At 49.0% G+C, this 20,419-nt stretch overlaps 1 protein-coding gene and 1 long non-coding RNA gene across 5 annotated transcripts in view; one reads left to right on the forward strand and one right to left on the reverse strand.

The window, feature by feature from the left end:
• The window catches only part of CDH13 (cadherin 13), a 1,467,366-nt gene that overhangs the window by 846,308 nt on the left and 600,639 nt on the right, over nucleotides 1-20,419 (forward strand). The window lies entirely within an intron of this gene.
• On the reverse strand, nucleotides 10,233-11,030 carry LOC138846591 (uncharacterized). The gene is made up of 2 exons (XR_011384127.1): nucleotides 10,898-11,030; nucleotides 10,233-10,815 (listed from the first exon to the last, which is right to left on the reverse strand). It is a non-coding gene; the product is annotated as an uncharacterized lncRNA (long non-coding RNA).

The following is a 20,419-nucleotide window of genomic DNA, read 5'->3' on the forward strand; positions in this document are numbered from 1 at the left end:
CTTTCTGTCCTGCCAGACGTGACTAAATCCCATCCCGCCCACACCTAGCATGGCGTTTGAGGGTATGGGAGGAACGTTTCTCATCACCACTCCCATTCCACGTGCCCCCTCTCTGTGAAGCATGGACTGAGTGTCCTAGAGAGGGAATTCTCTGAGACCAAACACCCACCGTGGCAGAACGGAATTGTGAGCTCAGAATAGTTTGTGTCGTCCCTGGAGGTCTGCACAGGTGTTCTCAGTAAAGGCAAAATGGGCTCTTAATCAAGTCCCAGAAATTAACTGCAAAAAAAAAAAATATAATTTGCTCTCTTTTTAAGTCATTTGAAGACTCCTTTTACAAAGGAAATGAAAGAGACAAAGTGACCACAGAAACTGGAAAGTCTGTGTTTAAGGCTTGTTTATCTTGCTTGCTTATCACCACTGTAAACATGCAGTTTAAAAGACATAATTTTGGCTCCTAATCCAGTTTGAAGAATCAGGATGGAAATAGTTCCAAAAAAGTAAAATAAAGTAAAAGGAGCAATCAGAAGAAGGAAACTCTTGGGAGGAACAGTTGTTTTTGTTTATAGTTTTTAAGATAAAAGTATAAAATGCACCCAGAAGCCAACAGCAACAGTGCTGGCTGCTATCTGTCTTGCCCGTTGGGTTACAGCCATCTTCAAACCCACTGCTTCCCAGAGTCTCAGTGTTCTATCAGCTAAGGACCGGGGGGAGCCAGGCGCTGGAGCCTGTGGAGCGACGCCGAGGACCCCTCTGTTCTTGCCCTCTTGTGTTCCAAGGAAGGTGACCTTGTTGTTATGGAGGAAAACAAGGGGAGCCTGCAATGGCCTGCAGTTGGTATTGGACCACCCAACAGCCACGTGGTCTGCAAGGTCACCTAACTCCTGGGAGCGTAGGTTTTCTCATCCGTGCATGGCAGCTAAGACTCCAGCCTTGCCTGGGTGCCGTCGTGAGACACAGGGAATGATGCCTTCCCCGAGGACTGTCAATCACGGGTCCATCAGTGGCTCTTGCCTGAAGAACGCAGGCAGGTGTCATCCCTTCTGTACTTCCTCCCCCTTTCCCTCCCTCACACACTCGAGACAGAAAGGCATTGGTTACTGAGACAAACTCCTTTTGTTTCCTATCCTGAGCCAACCATGTAATTCCCCTCCTTGCCTTCCTCCGACCTCAAAGATACCTGCCGCACTGCAGCCTGACTTCTCTTCTCGAAAGCTTCCTGGATGCTTGAAAAATATAGACAACCCGCTGCAGTAACATCAGTGACCTTGACTCCAGACCTCACCCACTGCCTGCCAGCCAGTGGAGCTGGTCAGTGACCTTGACCCTGCGTGCATGAACTATGCTTTCCCACCACTCGAGGGAGGAGTCGTCTGTGCAGTCACTGGGGTGGTAAAGAAATCATGAGTTAAAGATGCAAGCGCTGAACTCGTTTAACAAGTATGGTAGCTTCAACAACCCGTAGGGTGCCACTCTCCGTGGCAAAAGCCTCCTCCATTACTCGTAAGGAAAACTAGTATACATTTAACTGTCATCCAAATTGGGGGAAATACATAGTTGGAAAACGATCCGGAGAGATGGGAGAATTGGGCCTAGAGTGTGGTATTAGGCTGGTGTGCGATGACACGTGCCTAAGTTGTTGTGTTTGCGGTCCCCGGCTCTGGGAGACTGTTCACATACAAATAAAAAGGCATCCTTTGCTTCATTAATTTAAGGAGATAACTGATTGTTTTGTGGATCAGAACCTATGAAAATTATATTCTGAAGATTAACTTTAATTGAAATGCTTGGGGGGACAATAACAGATCCTACAGGAAGTCTAGACAACTAAAGGAAGATTCTTCCTGGCTCGGGAAACCTCTGAATTTCCTTCTATGCAGCAGCAGGGTCCAATAGAAATACAGTGCAAGCTACATGTGTCATTTCCTTATGGTTTCATAGAGTCACGTTAGAAGAAACAGGTGACATTCATTTTAGTAATGTATCGTGTTTAACCCACTATTTGTGTGTGTTATCATTTATCTTATCATTTCCACTAGTGATCCCTGTGAACATTATTAGTGACTCTTGTAGGCTGCTTCTCACACCAAGTCTCGGGCATCGAGTGTGCATTTTACATTCGGAGCACATCTCTATCTGGACTCATCCCTTGTCAAGTGTGCAGTCACTACAAGGGGCGAATGGCTACTCTGGAGTTCTGGGACGCGCACGTGTTTTGATAGAAGGATGGAGAGGACAGTCCTCTGGGTGCCCTCATCCTGTTAGGCATGGCCTTGTACACTCTCACATCTTTTTCTCTGATCCATGCCAGTTTCCTGTTTTATAGGTGCTGAAGTGGCTCTGGCCCAGAGAGGTTATGTAACACAGCCAGTGCCAGCCTCTATCAGTCAGAGACAGGATTGGGTGCGCTTGCTGCTTCACTGGCAGCACTGGGAGTGACATCAGCCCTGGTATTTTTTTCTGTTCTCTGGTAAAGACTATGAAATAGCACAGGGAAATTAAAAACCTGTAAGGAAGACAGGCAAATCCGTGGTTGAGTGAAACTCCTAAAGAAATTTTAGGTGAGTGGACAAGCCCTGTGTTATGACTTTAGAAATTTTTTCCCTATAAATAGAACCTTTGGAAAAGAACCCCCATGGAAACAGCACAGGGTTACCAAATGCAACTGCTCCCAAGGCCAGAGACCTTACCTTGTTCATCTTTGTAGCCCCAAAGTCTGGGAAGGATGGCTCCTATTTTTAAAATTATGACTTAAAGTTGTGTTTGCATCTGCATTATCTGATTAAAGCCTCAGAACGACACTGTCATTCCTGTTTCAGGAGGCTCAGAGGTGGGGCTCATGTCACAGAGCTGGTCACATGGCCGCCCCCACAGCCAGCCGGGGCTGCTCAAGTCCATGGAGCCTTGGGCACTGCACCTGGTATCTGTGATGGCATCGGGTGATACAATGAATGAATGTGTTGCAGCCGCTCTGACATGCTGCTGCCCTCTTATCTTTCAGCACCATTAATCTTTTGGTGCCATAAGTCAAGTACCAGTAAATTGCAAATGTAAAAAAGGGGTGGTCACCTCCTTTTGATAGCCCCCTCATCCCTGAAATTTTAAGAGTGATTCATGCAGAGACCCTGGAGGCGCTGCTGGCGTTGCCAGTAAGCTGGAATGCCCTTGTGGGAGATGAAGTGACACTGAGAAGTGTCAAAGCTGCTGGAAAGAAAACCTAATGCAGACCGAGCAAGTCTCCTGCGGAATTCTAGGTAGGAGGACGAGCCCGATGTTGTCATGACACCCGAACACAGCTGTCCTTGTGACTGGAGGCTTCAGATGTGCAGTCTCATGGAAGGTAGTGTAGGTTTCCAAATCTGAGTGTTGGAGGGTTCTCTGTCCCGGGGTCTGCCCCTCCTGTCTGACAGGGGAACAGCTCCTGGGATGAGAGGACACAGCCTTTGAGGGAGAACCGTTGGATCCTTTGGTCTCAGTTCTCAACATGTAGGTAACGAAGGAAAAAAGGGAGGATGTGATATTTTTTATTCTTTCTCCATCTAGGACATATGTCAATCAAATTACAAGGTCTCACCCAAACTTTTAAGGCAGAAACCTGAGCATTTGTAGAAAAGTTAGCAAAAAAGTTGTATCCCTAGCCAACTCTTATCCAGTGTACCTTCCTAGGGCAGACACGTGTGGACCATGTGACTCTGCGGCCTGGGCATGGTTTGTGATAGATGCCAAGGTGGCAGTGGCCTTGGGCTACACTATTTACCTTCACCCAAGTCACTTGTTTAGGGGAAGCTAAGTCTACCCTCAAGATATCACAGGGGCAAACTGGAAACACTTGAACTCTGTTCCAGGGCCAAATCCATTTGTCTTTTTTTTTTAGCTCCCATTAAGGAAGTTGAAAGCTGTTTCCCTGTGGTCCATACTCCTTAGGGGTACTACATGGAAAAAAATTTTACAAGTGCCCACATCCCACTGGGGCCTTCCTGCAGTGTTGTTCACTGAATTGTTTTCTTTCGTCTTTCTTAATAAGGCAGGAAGTGGCAGAAATCAGAAGCTAACACCGTGTGTGTGTTCTTCCAAGTATAAGGTAGCCACTTGTTTTTTTTTAACAGATAAACTTTGCCAACACGCATTCTTCTTTCTCTAGATGCAGATAGATTGGTTTTCCAAAAGAAACAACAATAAGAAAACATTGTGTGTAATTCTGCATACACACTTTCAGGATTCACACATGAGATCTAAACGTGGGCAGAGAAACTGCAAACGCCTAGGACTGTTGGCCATTCCCGCTCTCCAAAGCCTGGAGGACCTAGCTGGTTGTGGACGACTTCACACAGAACTGGACCCGCACCAGGACGAGACCAAGTAATCCCAGAGATGCAAAGGCTGTTCCAGGCCAGGGGGGCTCAGACACCTTGGTGTCGTCTTCCAAGACGCAGTTCCAGAACATTCTCTCTGAGAGTGAAGCAGCCTTTGGTGGGACAGAGCAATCAGCTCGCCCCCCCCCACCCCCCATGGCTGCAGCCTTCCCCCCAGCCGTGTAGGTTCAGAGAGGAAGACGTGCAGCCGTGCAGCTGTGCAGCCACGCAGCCGTGCAGCCGTGCAACCACACAGCAGTGCAGCCACGCAGCCATGCAGCCACGCAGCCATGCAACCACGCAGCCGTGCAGCCACGCAGCCGTGCAGCCACGCAGCCACACAGCCGTGCAGCCACACAGCCGTGCAGCCACGCAGCTGTGCAGCCGTGCAGCCACGCAGCCATGCAGCCATGCAGCCGTGCCTGCTCCTCTTCCTCTCAGCGAAGATCAGACCTGAGATCCCAGACAGAGCTTTGCAGTTCCTCCTGCCTCCCAGCTATTTATGGAAATCAGATGGTTCCCTCACCTTGCTCTCTTTCTGCAACAAATCCTTGTGACAAGAAGTGTGCATTGCCATCCAACCCCTTCATCATGTCAAGCAAATTGGGCTTCTGTTGACAGCAACTTTTTACAACTTCTTTCCTTTGAAGATGTAAAGCTGTAAACAATGGTGGTTCTCCCCGAGTCCCCAGGCGTGGGCTGAATAACTATCACCTGGCTTTGTCTGCAGACCCCTACCCATCCTTCTCACTCCAGTTGCCTTTGTGTGCCACAGTTTCTCACGCCTCTGCTGTACAAGTTCAGACAGCTACCGGGATGTATGCTGCTTCTGCCTGCTCTGTCCAGTCTCTTACGCCTTGGTTACCACAGATAATGGAGACGTGACTGCTCTTTTTATGCCAAGTTTCTTATAAGATTTAAGCAAAGCCTCGCCCCTAAGGGCTTGACTATGGGTCCTGTTGCCTTCATAGCCATGATTTCCTCTTTCACTGAGCCCCTTGGGTAATATTTTCTCTAAGAGATCAAGAAAGAAGGCTCAAACTGAAGGAAAGGAAAAGAAATGCAAAAAAAAAAAAAAAACACACTATTTTCCCTATGATTTCCCAAATTCTACATAAACCTTGCAGTTTTGATATTTATGTATTTATTTATTGAGTAGAGTGAAATTATGTGCTCAGTAGAAGTAGGGGCCTGACTGACTTGTTCACTGCGATAAATCAAACAAGGAACACACTATGACGTGGAATAAATACTTCATGACGTAACGAGGTCCAGACAAGGGGTGAATGCTGATGTTACCAAGGCAGACCACTACCTCCTCTGGGCAAGGGACCAGAGCCAGTCTCCTGTTGAATCGTTTAATCTTTACAGCAGTTCTCTCTAGCAATAAAATTATCTCAATTTTATAGATTAATGCGGCAAGGTGTGGGCAAGATGTATGGCCTCCCCATGGTTAGCAGGCTGCCGTGTTTTGGAGCCATACTTTGTACTCAAAATGTGATCAAAAAGCATTTAATAACGCATAGTTTTTGAGAAAACAGAGAAATATGAGCAGAACATTATCACAGTAAAATAGGTTCAGACTGGTTCAAGAGCTGCAGGCAAACGGTTTAAAACATATGAGCCTGGTGCGTGGTGCGTGCAGGCAGTCCACGGCCGGCCGGCGCTGATGGCGCTGTCCCAGTGCCGGAGAAGAGGAACTGAAGACACGTTTGTTCGTTTGTAACAGTCACAGCTCAGGGAATCCTGACTGGATGATTGACCTGGAATTCCCTTCAGTAAGGCTGGACTGAGGTTCATAGGGTGCTATGCGATAGACAGACGTGGGAAGCCGCACACGGTGGAAGCCATTTCTGGAAAGTCAGATGGAGGAGGCCTGCAGATGGCTCGGCCGTGGAGCCATTCACACCATGGAGCTGTGCACACGCCCACTTTGGTTGCCGCCTGACTGCTGCTGCTCCGTGATTATTCATCCTTGGTTCCTGGCTCACACCTTGCGCCACTCCCAGACCTTGCCATTCTCATTATGCAGTTAGCTGATCTCACTGCCTGCAATGTTCCACGCTGGGAGAAGCCCATACCAGCACCTTGAGATTTCTCCGTCCAGTCTGCTGTGTGCGCACTTCAGCCCTTCCCAACCCTCTCCAGGAGGGCCACGCCTTCCTCCTCATTTTGAAACATTCCTTCGCCCGGTCCAGGAGCGAGCCTGTTCACTACATTCTTCCCTTCAGGCTCTCGTCTTCGCTTGTTCCGTCCCGTCCTCTCCTGAGCCCTCCCTGTGCCATCAGACGTACCCACGTCTCCCCACGCTAAAGCACGATGTAGGGAGCCATTTCACCCGCGTGCACTGGGCTCTGGGAAGCGGTCCACACGCATCGTCCCTGCATCACTAAGGCAACCTCCGCACTCCTCACCCCGAAGTTTTGCTGAAATGTCTCTGTTTTGAAGGTCATGGGAAGACAGCCAGGTTCCTTGGTTTTCTCACTCCTGAGCCTACCTGAATTCTCTGAAGCATTTAGGAACTTATTTTGAATTTTTATTTTATTGAGGTAAAAGCCATATAAGATAAAGTTAGTCACTTCAAGGAAACACTTCTGTGGCACTTCATGGATTTATAATGGTGTCAAGTCAGCACATCTGTCTAATTTCAAAACTTGTTTGTCACTACAAAACGGGCCCTGGGGCTGGGGTTGGGGCCGGCGGGTGAAGCCCCTGCTTGCAAATCCCACATCCCGTAGCAGAGTGCTGCTCTGATTGCTAGCTGCCCCTCTTCTGACCCCTGCCAATGCACCTGGCAAGGCAGCAACAGGAGGCACAAATACTCGGGGCCCTGCCACCCATGTGGGAGACCAAGATGGGGTTTCTGGCTCCTGGCTTTGGCCTGGCCTCCATGCCTGGCTGTTGTGGCCATGTGGGGAGTGAACCAGCAGATGAAAGACCATTCCCTCTTTCTTCCTCCCTCGCTACTTCTCTGCCTTTCATTTTTTTTTTTTTAATAAGGAAACTGTCTGTTCATCGTTTGCTTTGCACTCCCCTCTGTGCCCCGCCCCTGACAAGTGCCGGTCTGCATTCCTTCTGAGTCACCTGTTGGGTGTGCTCAGCGTAGATGGAATTTTAACGTGTGAGGTATTTTGGATTAGCTCCTTGTTTATAGCATAAAATCTCGAGGTCCATCCACGCTGTGGCATGTATCGGTGCTCCGTTCCTTTTGGGGGCTGAATAGTACTTCGTTCCACACGTGGACCATGATTTATTTGTGTGCTGGTGTCTGGTGGCTGTCTGCAGTGTTGCTGACTTTGGCGGCTGTGAGCGGAGCGGCCGTGGACATGCGTGGCCGTATGAGTGTTGGTGCACTAGTTTTTGATCTTCAGGGATTCACACCTAGACCTGGAATTTCTGGTTCACCTGGTGACCCTATGCTTGACTTTTGGAGACAACACCCAACTGTTTTGCACAGTGTCTGTAAAGTTTTATCTAAGAAGGTAAAGGGGCTGTTTAGCAATTTGCTCTTTGAAGCGCGAGAGCCTGTCACTGTTCGTGGTCTCCCACTCTTTATGGGCAGTCATGTGCAGTGTAACAATGATGTCCCTTGGGGTCGGTGCTGTGGTGTAGCAGGTAAAACTGCCATCTGCATTGCCAGCATACCGGTTCGAGTCCCAGCTGCTCCACTTCTGATTCAGCTCAGCTATGGCCTGGGAAAACAGTAGAAGATGGCCCAAGTTCTTGGGCCCCTGCACCCACATGGAAGACCCAAAAGAAGCTCCTGGCTCTTGGCTTCAGATCAGTGCAGCTCCAGCCATTGCAGCCCTCTCCTCTCCCTCTCCCTCCCTCTCCTCTCCCCCTCCCCCCTCCCTCCTTCTGTGTAACTGACTTTCAAATAAATTATTAATAAAAAACATACCAAATAAACCCAGTGATGTCCCTCACATGACGATGGCCCCACAGGGCTGTATCACCTAAGAAGTGGTAGCCTTCTAGCTCAGGCAGTTACGCTGTGTGAGGTTTGCACAAGGACACGCCTGCCTAACCACGGAGCCCTGACATCTAGGGATGCAGACTGTGGGGCAGCCCCTGGTGCCAGTCCTCCTCCATCTCTGCCTCTCCCTCCTCCTCCTGTTACAGGCGTTCACCCATTTCCCTTCCTGATTGTCTTCGACTGTCCTCTACGTCCTCACCAATCTCATTCAGCCTGATGGCTTCAAATATCCCCCTTCCAGGAAGTCTCCAAATCCATCCCTACATTTTGACCTTGAGGACTTTCCTACTGCCTGCCTGCACTTGTGTCCTAGGCCTCGCAGGGTTGGTGTGTGTGTGTGTGTGTGTGTGCGTGTGTGTGTGTCTGTGTCCCCATCCGTCTGTCTCCAAATACCCTCAGCAGTCTCTGCACCTCATCCTCCTGGGTGCTCTGTTTCTGCAGTGGCGACCCAGTCTCCCCGGGCACCCAAGCCCTCCACCTTGGTTTTGTCTCTGGTGCCTTATCTCCCGGTGGTCGGTGGCACTTCCTGTCCGTTTCCTCCCTGCAGTGTGGTTTTCACACACAGCAGTCACACGTGGCTTAGGCATCATTTCCTCTTATCTGGCCTGAGAGAGCCCCTCCCTCTGGAGCCTAACCTCACCCCTTCCCTGGAGATCCAGTTCCCATGCCTGTCACTGCTGAAGTGACTTCCCTGGGAATAGCAAGGCTGGCGTCCCGCCCTGTTGAAAACCTGCCGGGCTTCCTACTGCCTACTGAGCAGTATCAAGAGTAGCCACACCCTGTCCACCCTGTCGGTTCTGTTCACCCCTCCAGCCCCGCCCCCCACCTCAGGTGATCCTCCCCACCCCCACCCCAGCCTGAGGCTGCTTCTGCCCCAAAGCCATGCAAAATGCTGAAGTCCTGTCCACCTCTCTCTCTCATGGCTGGTGTAAGTGGTTGAGATAGGCTTGGTATAGAGAATGGGCCAGTTTAGGCATTGTGACAGGAACAGAACCATCAGCTCTTAATATCTGAAAACATATTTTTAGCCGAACAAATGCTGTACGCCAATAGGTGAAGCTGTTGCTATGGATTTATTTTTTCTTTAAGCTTTATAATTAACTATAGTGAAAATAATGCCATAGAAACATGATATACAAGAGTGATTTTTAGAGTTTCTTGGAAATGTGGTTAGAAGATGTTTATTTTGGTGCAAAATACTTCAAAATTCATGCATATGAAGGGTTTTCAAAAACTTCAGGAAAAATCTGTGTTACGAAGAAAGGTATGCAGGGATTTCAAAAATATTTCTGCCCCCAAATAAACTTAGCTTTTGATTGCCATGAAGCCTGTGAAGTCCCCTCATTTGCAAGGGTGAGGAGTGAAGGGACTGTGTCACTGGATCTCTACGGGACTGAGGAAGGTTTGGAGAGGTGCCCGGTTGCGTGCAGAGGGCGACCTCCCGGCAGACCGGTGGCTATTGACCCCACAGCCAGAGCCAAGGCTCCTTCTCCCTCCCAACAGATGTAGTTCCAATTATCCCTGGCAGTTCTTACCACGTGATTTCTTGTGTCGTTAAGGATGAAGTATTCATATGCCTGGGGAAAATAAGACCAAAATGTTCGGTGCGTCCCCTGAGAGATACAACTCTCTTCCCTGCGATGACTTCTCTCTCTGACTGACTTTGGCAATGGCCCCTTTGGCCAACCGTTTAATTTCTTCTCTCTCTCCTTTCCTGGGTTAACTTTATCTCTGTTGATGCTAATACACTCATGTCATGTGGAAATGAGAATAATTCAGATATTGTAGAGAGAAAGAAAACGGTTAGATAAATTAGAAGCATGAATAATTTATGGAGAAATAATTCAAGCAGCTAACTATAGTGTGCATTCTCTGCTGACTTCATGAATGATCCATACGCCAAGTTCATGTGAGTTAATGTTTATTTCTGGAAACCTTTACCAAAATGAGCAAGAAGTAGTAAATGCCTCATTATGCTTTCAGAGCGCCTAATGATACATTATTTTCTGTTATAAAACCTCAAGGTTTCTGAATGCATTGTGATAAATCCAAACTGTCAACATTTTTGTAGCAAGAAAAGCCCAGCGTCCTATAGAAATAAGGTGTAAGATTAACAATTCAGGTTCATACATTTTCTTCTCCTGAATTCTAACGCGTGTGGCAGAAGACTGCAATCCACGCTTTTCTAGAAAATGTGCTGTGAAGATTCATAAGACATTGAAGAACATTCAGAAAAGCAAAACCGGAACCCTGGGAAATGAGACCTCGAGTAAGAAAAGACAGACCACCAGCAACGAAATGGACATTTCACAGAGCAGTTTTCAGAACAGGGAATTGGTCGAGCAGACTGGGCCAGCGTAGTGGTATCCTGCGGGTCTTTCCGCGTAGGAAGACTTAGTGAAACAGGCGGTAGGTGCAGCGTCTCCTAGCTCAGTCCCTGGAGCTGGAATCCCTGGGTTGAAGTCTCAGCTGTGCAGTTTGTCAGCCCTGTGATTTGGGACAAATTCTTTTAAACTCTTTAGGAGGTAACTTTTCCTGTCAGTGGAATAGGAATAAAAATAGTCCTTACCTCGAGTACTGTGGGAGTTGCATGAGAGAAGGCCCCTGGGGTCTCAGCGCAGTGCCCGGCACGCACTCCCAGCAGGGAGAGAATGAGTGTTGGCCGTGTTGTAGCGCATGCGGCATTCCCAGCTGAAGCTCCCGGGAGTGGAGGACTGGGACTTTAAATCCAGGAACTGAAAAGACGGGCGCTTCATACGGAATGTTGGGAAGAATCAGCCTCCCTGTTTCTGTTTTTTTTGTTTTTGTTTTTTTTTTTTTTTTGGTTTCTGTGTGTCCTCCTTTGTAGACAGTCTCTCCCTCGGTGTGTGAGGAGATGCACTCGCGTTAGGAGAAAGCACACAGCATCCACTTGCAATGAGATGGTTTCCAGGCTGGTGACATATAGGAGAAGCACACGAGAACCCAGGAATGTAAAGGGACAAGCAGGCTGTAGACTGGGCTTTAAAACAGTTGCCGTATATTGCTGAAATGATATCCACCTTAAGTGCAAAGCTTCAGAAAGATTAAAAGTGAAACAATTTAAAGAAACTTATCGTGTCAATGGTAGCCAAAAGCACATTGGTGTGCCTATGCTGTTATCAGACTTTACAGGAAGTATTGCTCAGATAAAGAGGGACATCTCACATTTCCAAAACCATACAGCAGGCAGGCATAATGACCCTAAATTGGAATACATCCAGTAACAGACATAGAACAAAACTAACCCATAAGGAAGAACTAATAGTAGAGAGAGAAAAACACATCATCCTCGCAGGACTCTCCATAGATGATGTATCAATTAGCCCAGCTGTAAACAAAGATAATGAGCATTTCAATAATGTATATAACACACCTAAAACTGCAGAGTATGTGTCCTTTTTAATAGAACAATTACCAACGCAACATCTGCTGGTCATAAAATGCACCCCAATAGATTTCAGAAGACAAAAGTCACACAGAGAACGTGTTCAAATCATTGTACATTTAGACCAGAAAGCAGCAACAAAGACAACTGGAGAGTCGCATGCTTAGAAAGTAGGCAGTACACGTGAAGTAGTCCTGGGTAGAATGAGAAAGCGTTGCAGGTGGCGCAAGGCAGTTTGGATGGAATGTCAGGAGAAGTCTACAGCCCGAATGCACATAGAAATCAGAGAACAGGAAGCTGAGCCCTAAGAAAATGATAACGCAACACAGCAAGAGGATGTGCAATCGGAAAGAAACCAATAAAGCCTCGAGTTGGTTCTTTGAAAGAGGCTTTGGGAAGAGTGGCCGTGGGAAAAGAAGGAAGACGGACACGGTCGCTCATGAAAGCCATGTCAAAGAGGCATCAGTCGGGGTTTTCCAGTCTCTAGGATTGTGAGGATGTTTATAAACTCAACTTGAATTTACACAAAGTTGACAAGTTCTCTTTAACAAGTAAAAGTGCCATGCATTGAAGTGTACAAATAGACAATCTGAATAATCTCCCCTGTATTAATACTCTACGATCTGTTAAGCTCCCAAGACAGATGGCTTCATGGAGAACTGTACCAAAGTCTTAAAGAAGAAACTATCCAAGTCATACAAAACTCTTCCGGAAAATATAAAGAGTGAATTCCTTTCCAGTCTCCTTTTAAAGACCAGCACATTCCTGAAATGAACATTGACAGAAAGAGAAATTATAAGCCAACCTCTCTTGCAAGTGCATACAAGAAGATAAATAAATCAGACTTTTCTTTAAGTAAAAATCTGTACTCACCAAAGCATATGCTTGAGAAAGATAAAAGATAGGTTCTGGAGTAGGAAAGATATTTGTAATATATTTGTTTGCCGTAGGGCATTTATTATCCAAGATACACTAACAAACTTTACAAACTACCACAGGACAGAGAACCTGTATAAAATTGGGGATAGGATTCTTTTTTAAATATTTATTTTATTTGTTTGAAAGGCAGAGAGAGGAGAGAGATTTTTTTTTTTTTTTGACAGGCAGAGTGGACAGTGAGAGAGAGAGAGAGACAGAGAGAAAGGTCTTCCTTCTGTTGGTTCACCCTCCAATGGCCGCCGTGGCTGGTGCACTGCGGCCGGCGCACCGCGCTGATCTGATGGCAGGAGCCAGGTGCTTCTCCTGGTCTCCCATGGGGTGCAGGGCCCAAGTACTTGGGCCATCCTCCACTGCACTCCCTGGCCACAGCAGAGAGCTGGCCTGGAAGAGGGGCAACCGGGACAGAATCCGGTACCCTGACCAGGACTAGAACCCGGTGTGCCGGCGCCACAAGGCGGAGGATTAGCCTAGTGAGCTGTGGTGCCGGCCAGGAGAGAGAGATTCTTCCATGCACTGATTCACTCACCCAGTGGCCGCAATGGCCAGAGCTAGGACAGGCTGAAGCCAGGTTGCAGAAACTTCTCCTGGGTCTCCCATGTGGGCATAGGGCCCAAGCACTTGGACCATCTTCTGCTGCTTTTCCCAGGCCATTAACAGGGAGCTGGATTGAAAGTGGAGCAGCTGGGACTCAAACTGGTGCCTATATGGGTTGCTGGCACTGCAGGTGGTGGCTTTACCTGCTGTGCCACAGCTCTTGTCCTAGGCTTTTTCACAGAGAGCTTCTCAATGACCACCAAATATATAAAAAGACTTTTAACATATTATCAAGGAAATGTCACGTAAGACTACAGGAATTATGCAGAGTCACTGTTACACACTCCATAATGACCTGGGGGGGAAAACTACTCTAACAGCACAAGTGTTGGCAAGAGGGTAGAGTAACCAGAACTCTCACACACTGCAAAGCTGAACATTTTAGGACCCAGAAATTATACTTGAGATCTGTCTCTGGAGGAACTGTGTTCATATGGACACCAAAAGACACAAGCATGTTGACAACAGCACTGTTTATAGTGGTTAAGATCTAGATACAATTCAAAAGCTCACCAGGAGACAGGTGGGTAAATCCTGATGCATATAAATGTTGGACAGTGTGTGGAAGTATCTGAAAAAGTGCTGGTAGGGGCTGGTGTTGTGGCACGGCGGGCAAAGCTGCTGCTTGTGACGCCTGCATCCCAAATGGGCGCTGGTTCAAGTCCCGGCTGCTCCACTTCCCATCCAGCTCCCCGCTGATGGCCTAGGTAGAACAATGGAAGATGGCCCAAGTGTCAGGAGTGTGGATGGACCTCACAGGTGTAAGATGGCAGGAAAAAATCCCCGTGGAGGAGAAACTCCACGTAGCTGAAGTTTACTGGCAGGCAGAACTAACGTGTGGTGGTTCTGAGAAATCAGGACGGACCTTACCTTAGGAAGGATGCTGACGCAAACTGGCCAGAGGGAGGTTCCCGGTGTGATGGCCGAGTTGGAAATCTCCACCTCCACGCTGGTGACACAGGTGTCTGAGGGCACTTGAGCATCTCTGCAGTTCAGTATACGAAGGATATACTGTGTGATTGAATTAAAAACAGACATCACGACGGCATAGGAGTGACTGGATACTCTTTCTTGCCGTCACTCTGTGGTGTGAGAGGAACACAGCTCATCAGTGAGGCTGTCGCTCCAGCTCTTCATCCTGACACACAAAGCCCTCAGTAGCCAGGCTCTGGCCTCCTGTATCACCCATCACTCTGGCCTGTGCCGTCTAAACGCCTGGCAGTGCTCTCCTGGGAGAACCCCTCCCCCACTCCAGAAGTGCGCAGGGGAAGAAGTCCCGAGTGGTGTCAGAGTCAACTCGTGTGTTACACAAATAGAATCACATGCCGCTGAATGGTGGGATGACGTTCTGAGAAGTGTGTCGTGAGCTGACTTCATCTTGGTGCACCCATCGTAAGGTTAACTAACACACACCTAAGTGGTCTAGCCTGCTGCACACCTGGGATAACCTGTTGCTCCCTGCCATCCCTGGTACAGCAGGTTACTGCGCTGAGCACCAGAGGCAGTGGAAACACAGTGGCGTTTGGGTATCTAAACGTGCGGTGGCTTCTTGGTCACCAGGCAACGGGAATCTTTGAGCTCCGTCCCGTGTCGAGGGACCGCAGTCACGCGTGCAGTCACTGACAGGACATCACTCTGCAGCCCACGATTCCGCCACAAGGAACAACGATGCTGACGCTGCAACTTGTCATGTGCTCCCCTAACATGAACTGCGAGACTCGTCCCTAACTGTAGAGACACTAAAATGGAGTAGGGAAAGACCTTCCCCAGGATTAAATAAAACAGAATGTGTCTGGGGCTATCACGGCACACAAACGACTCTAAGAATAATTTTAAATCCTTGAAGTCTTTACTGTCTTAAAAATAAAAATCATTAAGTAGCATGCTTAGCCCTAAATACAGATTTAGCTTGTTGAGCCTTGTCGCTGCATCTCTGTGCTGGGTTTAGGGTCTAACTTCAGCCTCTCTCCTTTGTCACAGGAGATGTCAAGGCTCCGTCTTTGCTTTTTATTGTGGAAACGCTAAGTTTGCTTCACTCACCAAGTCAAGAGGCCTGGATAGCTGAGCCCCTGTGTTTGATTCAAGTGCAGTTCTCTGCCTGTGTGCCACTGGCCAATACTTCTAGAAAAATATTTGTTCTTCTCTGATGGTTTGCTTTTTCTGTGCTTCAACATGTGGGTGTCAAATAATTCATTTCTCTTTTTTCCAGCATGTGTGTGTCTGTGTGTGTGTGACCTCGCTGATGACAAGAGATGTTTACTCTGACGAGGGCACTAGTCAGAATCCCACCTGGGGTGCTGAGGGTGGCATGAGCGAGGAGGACCGGGTCCTGGAAGCCAGGCTCCTGTCCTGACCTCCCCTGGCTGTGCCCGGAGACAATGACAGCACTGTTCCTGTCATGCTGTTCCTCCAGTGTAAGAATCTCCCGCCAAAATGCACTGCACATGTGGGAAAGACAAAAAGAAAAAAAAAAAAAAAAGAGCACACTATAAACTGGAAAGCTCTTGATGTCAGCCTCCAAGTTGGTCTTTAAAACAACTGTGCAATCTGAGAACACCACGTGGGGCCCCACGGAAACGTCTGCTGCTGCACCGCTCCCTCCTAGCACCCCCTCAAAGCCTTGCAAAAGTATTTTCCTGCTTTGCTTTGCTTTTTCGCTTTCCAGCCTGGTGGGACCCCTTGCCGTGTGCTGGTTCATTCTCATTCACAAGTGGATGTGCTGGGTGTTCTGTCCCTGCCTGCGGCTGAATTCCCCAGAGAGCAAAGCCTTAGACAGGGGCTTGCCGGCAGGCGCTTCTTCTGGGAGCTGGGCCCAGGTAGCAGAAGCCTGTGAAAAGGAGAGGGCGAGGCAGGCAGGGGAGGAGAAAAAGTTAGTCAAAAAAGGAACAAAAGGAAAAAGCTCTCTAATTCTGTAGGCACTAGGGTTAATTTCTTCAACTCTATGAGGAATCATCCACCCAAAAGACGGAGGGGCCGCAGCCGACATGCACAAGCTCCCCATTCCTTATGGGTGGCCTGGGGGTGTCGCCTGCCTTGTGTTTTCAACAGGTTCCTCCATGGGTTGGACAAGGTCCCAGGCAGGCTGACCGGCATCCAGCTCAGCTCAGGGTACACTCTGGGAGAGCCACAAGGAGCCATGTGGCATAGCTCCTGTGACACCAGCAGTGGCCGGGACAAGGGAACACCTGGTGTGTCAGTGCGTCTTGGGGGGGTGCACAACCTCACCTGCCTGACGGAGCAGGCACAGGGTTATCTGACCACCTGAGTGCCTGCCCAGCTGTTCTGTGACAGGTCAGTCAGAGGACGACTGGACCTTAGAGGGTTGATAAGGTTCCCGACACACATGGTATCTTCATTAGGGCTTGAAGACAGGCGTGCCCAGGCCTTGTCAAGCGAACAGGTGTGTGACTCACTCAAACCTTTCTATTTCTCTGTCTCTGAGATCCAAGGCTTCGGCCCCTCCATTCCAAAGGAGCCATGGTTTCAGAGGCAGGCTTCTTGTTTTGTCAATGTCCCTTTAACTGACAATCTTGTAATAGGGAGAGAGAAAATGGATGCTTTTTTTTTTTTTTTGCCTTTTTTTATTTCACTGGACTAAACTAGAACCTTTGGCACAGTCTGAGAGATGATGGTAGAGACCTTCCTTCTTGAAAATCCAATATTTTTACAGAGGACCCAGGCCTGGCTTGGTTAACAAATTGCAGGCCTCTTTAAGAAGAGGAAGAGCGGAAGAGGAAGGAAGGGAACGTCGGGCTTCCTGGCATTTGTGAGTCCTCACGTGGAGCCAGGAACTGGGCCTGGTGCTCTCCTTCTGTTAACTCATCTGATGTTATCAGATTCACACAAGGGCACAGAGGATTGGGGTAGTTAAGAACTATGCCCTGTCTCTCCTAACTTAGAAGTTGTCAATCTCCCAGACTTGGACTGGACTTGGATCTTAGCCCAGAACCTGCTCTCCTAAACCCCTAAACGTGTGTCTTCCCCTCACTGGCTGAGCCCCTTGGTCAGCTGAGTTGGGACACACCGGCTTAGGTAAATAAAGAAGAGGGTAGCAGCTCCCGTCTCTCCTACGCGCCCTGCGTGCTCACTGCCTGCTGCGACTCCTGGCTGCACCTGGGACACTTGCCCTCTGCAGAGCTGCACGTAGGCTGCACTTGCCTCCACTTGCCTCCACGTGGCCCCCCCTGTGTTTTCTTCTCAATGCCCCACTCAAGCCTGTACCACCTGCCGTTTCTCTCACCTGGGTGCCCTGTCCCCTACACCTGCCGTTTCTCTCACCTGGGTGCCCTGTCCCCTACACCTGCCATTTCTCTCACCTGGGTGCCCTGTCCCGTACACCTGCCGTTTCTCTCACCTGCGTGCCCTGTCCCGTACACCTGCCGTTTCTCTCACCTGGGTGCCCTGTCCCTGAGGTCTTTTTGCTCAGTGTAAAGGCTCTCCCTCCTGCACAGTCTGGCAGAGAGCCTGGCATTCAGTGGGTGCTTAATAAGTGACTCGTGGCTGCATGAACATGGGACCCATGGATGGACTCGTACATTGGCCTCCCTGTCCACGGATGAGAAGCCCAGTCTTGGTCTCTCTGACGTCAGAATCTTGCCCAGGGTTGTAGAGTACGGTAGCCGAGATGGGGTCTCGAACGCAGGTCCCCACACTCTGGGTTGATGTGCTTCCAGCCTCTGATGTTGCATTGTTTGTCTGTTGATGTAGTGTTTTCTTAACCTTCTCCTGAGACAATGCTACACAGCTGAGACTCCACAGCAGCCCTCAGAGGCCACGTTGGGCTGGGTGGATTTTCTGTGTCCCTTAAATAGCACCATGTGTGTTCCAAGATTTGCTGTTTATGTGAATCCCGTTTCTGATTCCCTGTGACCTTCCTACACCAACCAGGGAGTACAATGGGGTGAGGTTACTGCTGTATAAACACAGGGAGCAGTGCCTTCTCCCACTCAGAATTTCTCTCCCCTCCCCCCATCACGGTGTTCTAGGCCAGGCATGCTCCCAGGTACTGGGGGACCCCCACGTCAGAGCCTCTAGGGCACCAGCTGTGGGGTTGTCACCAAGCAACTTGGACACTAAAGAGCTTGTGTTTGCTGTTTGCATGACAGCTAAATGAAGCCGGAGATTCCCCACAAATGATAAGTATGTAAAATGAGTGGAAACAACAAAAATCATGAAACCCCACCCTAAACACGGCAGCCCCGAAGGACCTCTGTCCCAGTGGCGTTGAAAAGTCTTTGACTGTGTCTGCCAATGCTGTTAGTGCCCATGGTGATGTCGGCACTGAGGTTTCACAGCCAGCAAGCAGATGGTCACATGCTGGAGGGCCCTCTCAGGAAGCTGTGGGGTCTGGGGTTCGAGGCTGTAAGCTGAGATAGTGAGCCCGGGCCAGGTACAATTTATGGAGAAAAAGGGAATGAAAGAAAAGGAATTATGTAAGCAAAATGGTTGGCACCAGCCGGCTGAGATGTTAGAACAGGATGGAGCTTGGTGATCCCTCTTGGACACTGGATCTGGGCACGACATATGCACAGAGAGAAGATAATTGCAAGGATCTTCTCTTGTACGTGTCTGGGTAAGGATCACCTTGGTGGAGATGCCGTTCTCATCTCGTCCCATTCACTGGGAACACCCAGGGTGGAGTGGTTTCCATACAAAGCCATCAGTCACAACTGCCAGTTGTTAAAAGCATGGCTTCTTTTCTTCTTGTCTCTTTCCCATTCCCAATGGCTCCTTACTTCACTCAGAGCTTAATGTCTGGCACAGTATCCGTGTGTCGTAAGGGGATATTAAATTAATAAGTACATTTCTAATTGAATAGCTGTTAGACCATAAATATCCAATGATTCTTGCAGTGTCTCATGGCTGCATTCCAAGGAGCAGTGGGAAGCGTGAGAAAGGACAGAGGCCCAGTTTACCTCTGTCTCTGTGTAACAGGAGGCAAAGGAGAGTCTTGGAATAACCATAAGATGCTGGCTGCTGTGTGATGGGTGGATGAGAGCTCTTTGGTTACTCATGTTGTAGAAGACACCACCCCAAACTTAGAAACATCAGACAATGGCCCTTTTAGTCTGACCACATTTCTGTGGGTCAGCAATTCCAGCAGGCTCCAACCGGAGTCGCCTGGGTGTTGGACTCCGCTGTGGCCAGCTGCTAAGGAAGATCCGAGATGGCTGCACCGTGCACCTGGCACTGCGGTGCTTCTTCGTGTGGCTTCTGCCTGGGTGCTATCTTGGGCTTCGTCAGAGCTAATCTGATGTCTCACATGGTGGTGGGCTCCCAGAGGGAGCTGTCCAAGCACGTGTAAGCAGAAACTATAGCTCTCTTCTCACCCTGCCCTGGGAGTTACACAGCCTCACTGCACTGTTGCTCAAGGTGGCCCCGGACTGTGTCACACTCATGAGTCGAGGAGATAAACTCTGCTTCTTCGTGGCAAGATTGGGAAGGAATTTGTAGTCATTTTTAATTCGTACTGTGGAAAAACTATGTTGGATGTTGTTCTAAGGCTGTACCAGTGGAGGTGGGGAGAAGTGGATCGGTGTAAGGTGTAACTGGGGGGCAGACAGGCCTTGGTAATGGCTGTCATGGGGCAGTCAGGCAAGGCGAGTGTCATTGATCTCTGTTGGTTTCCTCTGTTGTGCTATGAAAAGCCGCCACACACTTTGTGCTCAGACAGCACACACTTTGCTCTTGTACTTTTGGAAGTCAGAAGTTCAAGGTACATCTCACTAGGATCAAGTCAAGGTTGAGACACCACGTCCCGTATCCAAGTGCTGGTTCGAGTCCTGGCCGCCCTGCTTTTTACCCGGCTCCCTGCTAATGCGCCAGGGATGCAGCAAATGGTGGCTCAAGCGCTTGAGTTCCTACCGCCCACCCGGATGGAGCTCCTGGATGTGGCCTCGGCAAGTGGTGCCATCTGGGGAATGAGCCAGTGGGTGAGAGATCCGTCTGCCCCAACCCCTGTAAGTCCACCTTTCAGATAAGTTAATAAACCTTTGAAAACGTAAAATCGAGGAGCTGGCAGAACTGGTTCCTGCCAGAGGCTCTAGGAGTGAGTCCATTCCTGGCCTCCTGAAGCTGCTAGAGACTGAGTGCCGTCCCTTCCCCCAGGTGTGCAGCTCGTCTTGTGGCAGAGGTTCAGAACAGGGAGATGCA

Source organism: Oryctolagus cuniculus, chromosome 18, assembly GCF_964237555.1.
Source record: "Oryctolagus cuniculus chromosome 18, mOryCun1.1, whole genome shotgun sequence".
In the NCBI taxonomy this organism is placed as follows: Eukaryota; Metazoa; Chordata; class Mammalia; order Lagomorpha; family Leporidae; genus Oryctolagus; species Oryctolagus cuniculus.